The following is a 9,809-nucleotide window of genomic DNA, read 5'->3' on the forward strand; positions in this document are numbered from 1 at the left end:
CTTCCCTAATTCGTTCAACTTACTTTGAGGGCACTCAAAGCACCGCACGTTAGGCGGCAATCACGTGGTATTTTCGAATTTCGCGCACTTTATATAAACCCTGGTAGAAAATTAACCAGCGTTGTTATCTTACCCTAAGTTGAGAATTGCACCGCCGCGGTGGTGTAGTGGCTAAGGTACTCGTCTGCTGACCCACAGGTCGCGGGTTCGAATCCCTGCTGCGGTCGCTGCATTTCCCATGGAGGCGGAAATGTTGTAGGCCCGTGTTTTCAGATTTGGGTGCACGTTAAAGAACCCCAAGTGGTCCAAATTTCCGAAGCCCTCCACTACGGCGTCTCTCATCACCATATGGTGGTTTTGGGACGTTAAACCCCACATGTCAACTTAAAAATTTGTTATTTCGAGATAAGAGCTACAAGTTTCGTAATGAAATTTTTTCTCTATCAATATATAAAATTTCATTATTCAATTTTTAATAAATATTTTGCTCGGTGGATCCAACAAAATATTGGTACATGACGTTCTACATACAGGTAAGAACAATACTGCGTTAGCTGGAGACGCGTGGCACTCATTTTTAATTTTTTTATTGTTTTGTGCTTTTTAGCTAAAACTCCCTATTTATTAAACACCATGTCATACGCTGTCGCGTAATATTTCGATGTGAAATGAACAGCACTACCATTTCACTACCCTTTTCGTTCTTCTTAAATCAAAGCCCTCCCCCCCCCCCGCCCCTTTTCCACACACACTACAACTATCTCTTTAAAGGGGTCCTAGACCACTTTTTTTCTAGTAACCATGGAATGAATTGACTGGAAGAGCTTATTACCTCACGAATTCAACGCCGCAAAATTTTTGATTCGTACAGTGCGAGTAGAGTTACAAAGCTCTGTAGCATACTGCAATTGCATTGTCTCTTCACTCGTTCCGACGAAAGCGCTGGAAGCTAAGCTGGAAGGGATGGCAGGCGCAAAGAAAATACGTCAGATGCACTTCGTGACCTTCAGCACATTTTCTTATTTTTTTCTTCAAACGCGCGGTTTTTTTTAAATGTGATCGCATGCGCGCACGCGTGGACAAGTCGCGGCGTCCCGCGGCGATCTTTGTAACGACTGAGTGCGCCATGTTCAAATCAGCCAATGGCGGATAGATGGACTTTCTAGGAGTGGTTTTTGAGCGTCTTACGCCATTTTTTGAGAAAAGAAAAGCAATCTTTAGCTGACTTGGATACTTTATTGTGAATTCCAGGCCGCGTACTGCGCTATAATATTTGGCTCGCGTTAGTCGGGTGCCTGTACGACCGATCGGAAGCGTTTTCTGACCATGCTCAAAAAGTGTTACGGGGCCCCTTTAAGCCTATTTATTGGTTTCACGTTAAAAGTATCGAGCTGAGAAGATCCACTGTCCTGCTCGCCCCTTTTCAAGCAGCGCCAGATCTGCAGTGATACAGTCACGCGTGGTTAGAAGGTTACATCGCGCGAGCCTCGACCAAGAGCTACAACAGCGCCAGGTCCCAGAATACTCTCTCGATGACAGAGTGATATCACGCAAGCTTCACTCACTCTTTTTGCTCTTCCTTAAGCCACGATCACTCCCGTCTCAGGAAGCTCCATAAATGAAGTAGTTTGAAGAACCAGCTTTAAAACATCTTACCAGCAATTTTCGTTACCACGTGCGGCTATAGGAGACCGCAGAGAATACACTTGATAGCAAGTAATGGAAGGCTCAAAATAGAAACAAAGGGCGTAGAGTTCGTCCTTCGGGTGATTGTTGTATGATGGAAAATCCAATTAGAGATATAATAAGGCGTGATCTTGATTTTTACTGTTTTGATACGCGCCGCTAGGCCTGTGTGACGTTAAGCTGGTCAACTTACGCGCAAGAATATTCGCATCACGTGGTAATCATCATCATCATCAGCCGGGCTACGTCCACTGTAGGACAAAGGCCTGTCCCATGTTTCGCGAGTTAACCCGGTCCTGTGCTTGCTGCCAATTTATACCCGCAAACTTAATCTCATCTGCCCACCTAACCTTCTGTCTTCCCCTAACCCACTTCCCTTCTCATCACGTGGTACTGTACGTTAGATATGTATGTTTTGCGAATGCCTGCTTTATATGATTCAATGCCAGTGCGAACGCGCACTCTTCCACTGAGGCCGCGATGCGACGCCACGTGAAGGGTGGGGCCGCTTTCATCGCACGTTCGTCTGGGTGCTCTCCCACGGAGACGAATTTGACGTGTGTTCCTGTCCGATATCATCAGTCTGTCAGATTTTTTCCTTCAAGCTCCCTCTTTGTGGCTCGAACCAATGCTGCCCCCACCTTACATCGCTATAGTTATGCAGCAGCGTCACCTGGACGTGTCCGCATTGGTTCCTTGCATAGCGACACCAAAACACCATACCACTTACAAAGCCAGCGATACCACCAACAATGTGATCACAAGGAATGCAAGATGCCACCCGACCAAACTGACAAAAAAAAATATTACTTTTTGTTATTCTGGTCGTGGAGCACTGCATGAGTGGTTCTTTTAAAGCCCCTTGATCTTGGGAAAGCATCGCCATCTACTGCACTCCATCCATCTCTCTCTCCCTCCTCACCCCCTTTCGCGTCCTCCCGGTCTCCTACACTTCTTCTGCACGATCATTGATCTCCTTCGCGGCTTCCCTTAGAGACGCGTAGATCTTGGGCTTTGCTTGTGTTTTTCTTTTTCGCTCACGCCATTTTTCGCCTACGCTCTGCGTAACAAACGTAGCGCGCGCTTAGTTTTCTGTGCTTCGTGAGGGCGCTAAGGCGTGCTTTTGTGCATATGACTGCAATAACCACAGTGAAAATGGTTATGCACTTTTTATGATACCCCAACGTAAATGCGATGGCTTGGGAGAGAAGCAATGGCAGCACAATATCGGCCGGAAAAACTTCGTTCCAACAAAGAATAGGGCACTTTGCGAGGTAAGGTGCCTTTATTATTGCTCGTATCAAAGCATCACTGAATGCTGCATTTGAAATATTGTTTTGGCCTGCTCATCAACATACGTCTTTCTTAGGGGCGATGTGCTCCTTACGCCGTGAGTCGTATGTCCCATGTCTTCGTTGTGGCTCGTTGCATTGCATTGGATGTCAATAAAAACGGCGTCACAGGATATCCACGGAGTGAATGATGATGAGTGGGACGAAGCGTCCATCAGTCCATTTATGCTTCCGTTCATCCGTGTGTTCATCCATCCGTCTATCCATGCGTTCGTCCCTCCGTCCTTCCGCACGCTTCGCCTCACTATTAATTATTCATCTTGTGGATATGCTCGAATTTTTCGGCTATTCATGCGTTGCGTCAAGGTGGAGTTTTCATCAATATGCTAAATTCATTTGTTAAAAACAAGAAGGTAAATCGTTTGCCATTTTTATAGAAAATTATGTCAGGGAAAGTTGTCCTTGTTGTACCTTGTTGCATTCATCCAGCCACTGCTAAATGAATACCCACCGTAAACATGAACTATCCTTGGCAGCCATGTTTCCACGAACTAATGCTTACAAATACACTTATTTTCCCAAAACAGTGGATGAATGCAATTCACTGATTCATGAGATTTTTTTCGGCTGGCAATTTTGCTATGTCGCTTGAACAGTATCTACTTGGTGATTAGAGTGTTCAAATGTGTTATTATTTTTGTTGCTGTTTCAGAGACGTGCCACCTTTGTTGCCGTAAGGATACACGTTTTCTTTTTTTTTTTTTTGCTGTTACGAATCACTTGATGTTTCTTATGCCCCGCTTACCTGGACCAAAACGCTGGTCGGCAGATTGTCTAAATAAAAAATAAAATAAATAAAAATATTCAGCTCATGCACTTTGTTGTCTGCTTTCCCTGCGAACAATTACGTGAACGTACCACTGTAGTCTGCTTTCTTTGCGAACAATTACGTGGGATGACACAGCTTCTCGTTTGCACTTTCTGTGACTGTTAAGATTCGTTTACGAGAACGTTTGTTGTAGAAAACAAGTGAATGGATGAATAAAGATTGCCCTGATTGGCGCTCGTTTCCATAAGAGGATTTATTTTGTTATCTGTTTTTTTTTTGGGGGGGGGGGGAGGAGGAATAAAGTCACAAAAATCGTGAAAGAGATAAGAGATGCGATTCATCGAAAGAAATTAAGAAATACAGAGGCGCAACGAAAAAAAAATTGGCAGCATATCCACGGAGCGAATGATGGAGAGTGGGGCGAAGCATTCGTCCGTCCATTCTTTCTTGCTTCCGTGCGTTCATGCGTCCATCTGTGTGACCGTTCTTGCGTCCATCCGCCCGTCCGTGCGTGTGTCTGTTCGTGCGTCCGTCCCTGCGTTCGTCCATGCATCTGTCTGTGTGATCGTTCGTCCATCTATTCAACACCCCAAGTACCACCATCTCGCAACTTTTCATCATATATTCCCCATATAGAACCACCGCCATCCAGCGGACTTTTCAAGGACTAAACGAGAGGTAACACACGCACACTTTCTTACGGCTTGCGCTTCGGGTCCACTTCCCACCTTTAACCACCTCTAGTTCATGGTATATACTAGTTCACTGTATTCATGGCACTGCGGCCCAATGCTCGCTAAACCTTTCTAAAACCAAGGAGGTTACACCCAGCGAGTATAACGTAGCAACATTTTCCTGTCAGATAGTGCTGAATGTACATGCCAATGTACATTTTTGTACATTTTCCCTTGACGCAAAACATGCGCGAAAGTTAGGCGAGGGGATAGAGCAGAAAAAAAGCAAGAGCAGAGGTAGGTAAACGGCTGGATCGGGCGCATCTACAGCTGGAATAGATAAAATAGAACAGGCGCTGGTTTTCCCAACGTCTCTTTTGTTTACATCAATGCAAATGAGCCGTTCTCAAAGGGAGCCGTCGGTCTGCCTTACTTCAGCGAGTAACAAGAATAACAAGAACCTAATAAACACTGCTCCCGATATGCACTCCTTCATACCACCGTAAAACGTGAAAAGAAATGCTACACGCCTCGCACGTTCCCTCTAGCCCGGCCGTGAGTTCTCACAAAGTGAGCACGAAACTAGTGCGACAGTCAAGTGATTGTTGAAGAGCTATGTTTCAATACGTGCAAAGGCTGTCAGTGAGGCTGTGGTTAAGACCGCCTGATCGCGGTGTGTCAAAACGTTGTCAAAATTACACCTCTATTGAAATGTGCTGAATGGGACACCAGTAGCACTGGTGCGTTGCCTGAGTTAATGAAGAAAGCTACGAATATCTCTGGTTTTCAGTTTCCAGACAGCGAAACAATCCTGTGAGCATGAGCACTGTGAATATCATAAAAGTGCGCTCATATAGCTTTCCTTGAATTTTGGACGTCGGCGTATAGGGTTAAGAGCCCGGCGGCAGTCGCTGTGGACTTCGGAGATTATGGGTTCCACTCCCAGGTATAAGCTTCTTAATTTTTTTGTTTTCTTCGTCGTATGGTCGCGTTGATTTTGCTGACGTACTTGCGTGACATGGCAATCTGGGTAGACCCCGACTTAGAACACTTTCGTATAAAAAAAGAACAGAATCGTACAAATTTCTGTCAGAGAACGCAGAAGCAGCTCACCATGTACTGGAATAACAGAAACATAGTGTAAAAAAGTAAAAGACGAACTTGCATTTTTCAGGAATATCTCATGATCCAAAGCAATGCACGCACAATTATTCACAATGATGACTGCAGCCACCCAAACGTGTACATATGCACGTTCCATACGCCACAACCGAAGACGAATGTAAGCGCACCAATTCTTGCTTCATACTCCGTGGGACCTAGACTTCCATGCGGCATTCGTAAGGTGATTGATTTTCATAACATTTTCCTGGTTCGTCTTTGTTTTCAACCGTTGTCTTGTACGTTCCCGACCAGAAGATCTTCCATCTGGTCTAACGTAATCTTGCTGACGTGATGCATATACATCTTCTTTGCAACTCGATGCCCCAATGTGTGCTATTTATTTCACTTCAATATTGCACTTTTACCGTCTAGTAAGGCTATAACTGATATTCGAGAAAACAAACAAAGGGTGATTGCCATCAGCCAATCAGTAACACGTCAGAGGTCACAAAATTATCGATAGAACAAGAAGATTACTATTCTTTATTATTATTTGGTTTCAGTCCCTCGAAAACACGAAGGCAGAGAAAATAGGGAGGGAACAGTCTGTGAACTGCCAACTATAGGGGCACAAACCCTGCCTGCTCCTTCGCTAAGGGGAGGCACAGAGGAAGTAAGAGAAGAAAGAAAGACAGTAAAGAGGAAAGTTTAAAAAAAGAAAGAACAAAACACGCACGCAAAGAAAAAAATAGTGACACGACAAATGTCTATGAATTGATGCCAAATACGTTTTCGTTAAGAGAGTTAAAATGGCTCTTTGAGCCGACCACATCTAACAGCACATCTTCCTGGGAACAAGCAATCGTCAAGGGTCGTGCATCGAATTCCAATCAGATCCTACTCCTTTTTTATGAGTAGTGCTCGCAACAAATCATTATTTTATACTCTACATATTTAGAATTTTATGTGAACAATCTTCTCATTTTTTCACCTATGAACCAATATCGGCCAATCCCCTATTTTGTGTACGAGCCATTTGTGAAGAAACATCATCATCTTTAATGCCACTGAATGCGTGTCCGCAGCCGATCACGCAGCGTTGTGCGCCATGACAAAGTGCTCGTTTTTTTTTTTTTCTCACAAACTTTCAAGAACGAAATGGGCACATGGCTATGCCTATTTTTTTTTGTTTATAGCTGTATGACTTTCATTGGTGGCACACAAGTAATCACTCCTTTATAAAGTACACGCTTATAGCATCTATGAGTCGACCCACCCGACTGATGACACTAAAAAAGACAGGCGGCTTTTGTGCGATATTATGCATGGCCGCTTACTGTTTAACTCTTTTTTAGTGTAAAAAAACGTTAAGAACTATTTGGGCTAATCTGATTGCCAGAAACATGCCTGAAACCCATTTGCTTCCTCTTCGCTAAGCAGAAGTGAAAAGGAAGATGAAGTAGCAGAAAACATCTGAAAATAGGCGTTACAATGGCGGGGTAAATTGCACTAAACTTTGGTGCCTCAGTTTTGGGACATGGCCACAGAGATGCTTTAAATGCTGTATGCAATTATATGCAGGCATTCAAGCGTATCCCATTGTGATGTTCAATCAAAATATTATTATTATTATTTAGTATCAAAAGAATTGAAATGGTGAGGTGAAGTAAATGAAGCTCAGTAGTAATCACAACACCTGAAATCTCAAAATTTCTCAAATTGACTTTTCCATTTTTTTATTCTTTTGCTCTCGCTCTATGCGGTTTTCGTTGCATTAGTCATATTATATTACAAATTCATGTTTACACACAGTTACATTACTCACAAAAAAATTCACTACGCTTTCTTGGCCAACCCCAAAGTGGGTGCGAGCCATGTGTCTAGGGAAACAAACAAACAAATGCGGGAACGTGTGCACTCGGCCCGTGCTTCGAGGAGCCGGAACGCTGACAAGGCATTCGACTCCATGCCCGCAGCAAGGATGGCTGTCGCCGCTCCTGGCGCATCGACCATCTGACGCAGGGCCATGGCTTCATAGCGTGGCTAGACTCGCTGGACGTGGTCAGTTGCGGCCACTATGGAGTCGGAGCTGGTAACGCGAGTAAGCATTCCCGTCGTCGTCGTCAACCGCCATGGCCTCTACGTGATCATGGCCGTGTTCGGCGGAGCCATACTGGGCGGTGCCTGTGTCTTGGGCTACTTTAATATGCTGAACAGAATGCTGAAGAGGGACGCAGTTCCATCGCCTCCCGCATCAACTCCTCAGACCCGCTCTGTATTGGCAACCCCAGTACCAACCACCTAAGCAGGAGTGGTGCCCGCACAGACACCATCAAGGAATCCCCTCCCGACATTCAGCGAGGATAAAGGTTGGACACGGACGACATCAGAGCTCCATTTCCTGGTAATCGGCGATGGTGAGAGTTCGACACAGATTCTATCAAGGTCTTTTGGTAGTCTTCAAGGATGCCAGTTTGATGTTCGTGGAATGCCGCTCATAGTTCGAGGGAACAGTTGCGCCATTTTGTTCACACACCAGAATGTCGACTACATCTTTCAGTGATGTCCATGATGTACACGACCGGAGCTGTGGTACAAGGCCACGTTTCAGGGTTCCGGTGGCGGCTTCACGTCTGCTGCAGACGCCGCAGCCGCATCAAGTGGTGCTGCAGTGGCCTCCATTATGAAGATGGTTACAGGAAAGTGGTACAGTGCTTTTTTTGTGTGTGTGAATGGGGCAGCATTATTTCTCATTGACAGAACGCTGTGGCCTAAATTCAATCAGTGTTTCATAGTACCTCTGTGGTGTTATGGTGCTCTTCTGGACAGTCTGTCATCATTCTAGCAACTATCGAGCAGACACTTGTATCTATAGAAAAGATGTGCAATAAGTGATCAGACAGGACTGAACAACTTTTGCATAGATCTTCACTAATTTTCTACTCTGCAGAGCAGGCACAAACCACTGGTGGTTCACTATCAAGCGCAGAGCGGAGAATAACGATGCCTTGGTGGCTAGCCTTTTTTTTTTGCACTTGATTCTTTTTTTTGGCACTGAAACAAAGGCCATCAAGCGGGACGTAGGATATCCTTGCTTCCTCAAGTGTTTCTTTTTTCTACTCTACTTTTTAATCAATAAATACTTTTGCATTCTCTAGTCTTCACTGCTCTGTTGTTGGTTTATTCAGCCTGATCCTTCATCACGTGGAATCTAATGCTGGTCACTATACTAAATAAAAAACGCCAGACCTGCGCAGAACGCAAAGCCTTGTCACAGCGAAAGCTAGAAGAGCCGACTTTCAGAGCCTTTTCTGAACACTCTTTGGGAGGCTACAAGCTCACTACGGGGTACCACCTTGGCAAAATCATCATAAATTTTGTTTTGAAGGCCAGCATTCAATAACCTATCTTTCGTCATTCTTTGGAGAAGCGTAGTATACGCTACATACTTGTTGGAAATTTCGTGCCATGTTTTGATTGCAGTGGCTGACGACGATGAAGAAATGTGCCAGAAGCGGGTATGCGTTACAGGTAACAGGTTATCAAGAGCAGGCTTTCTAATGCATTAGGGCATTGGACGACCCAGTTGTTACGCAATTTGCTTTGTGTGACGCCTGCATGTTCCTAAGAAATTCTAAAACACTTTATTACTCATAATCTTGCGATTACTTTCCGGACATCAAGCCTGCCTAAGATCACTTTAGAAACGGGTTCCAAGTACTAGCGTGCCTCAATGGTAGCAAACTGGACTGGCATGCAATAGACCTGGGTTGTAATCCCGATGTGTCAGTGGTGTTCTTTTTCACTGAGTTTCAAGCACTGGTGTGGCTCAGTGCTGAATACTGGGTTCACAGGCAGTAGACCTGGGCGTCAATAGTCCTCTCAAGTGTAGCGAGATTGTTGTAATTTAGCTAGCTCTGCCTAAAAAAGTTCGTTTAGCTAACGCTCAAAGCACATGCGAAAGTTTATGCTTTCACGTTTCATAGTGACCATTTGATTTGCTTTATTTTCACTTGTAAAACATAAAGCATCTCATAGCGATCCTATCTGACTTTGCCCATTTCCATCTAGTCACCCATGTCTTGGCACTCATGTAGCCGATTCCCATAAGAAGACGTCATTGTATGCCGAACACGATTTGCAGGTCATGGTATAAGCGACATTTCTTCGCTGTCACGTATTCCATGGAATTCATTTCTCCAGAAACGTGTGGCCCATGATCGA

The sequence above is a fragment of the Rhipicephalus microplus genome, chromosome X (assembly GCF_043290135.1).
Source record: "Rhipicephalus microplus isolate Deutch F79 chromosome X, USDA_Rmic, whole genome shotgun sequence".
In the NCBI taxonomy this organism is placed as follows: Eukaryota; Metazoa; Arthropoda; class Arachnida; order Ixodida; family Ixodidae; genus Rhipicephalus; species Rhipicephalus microplus.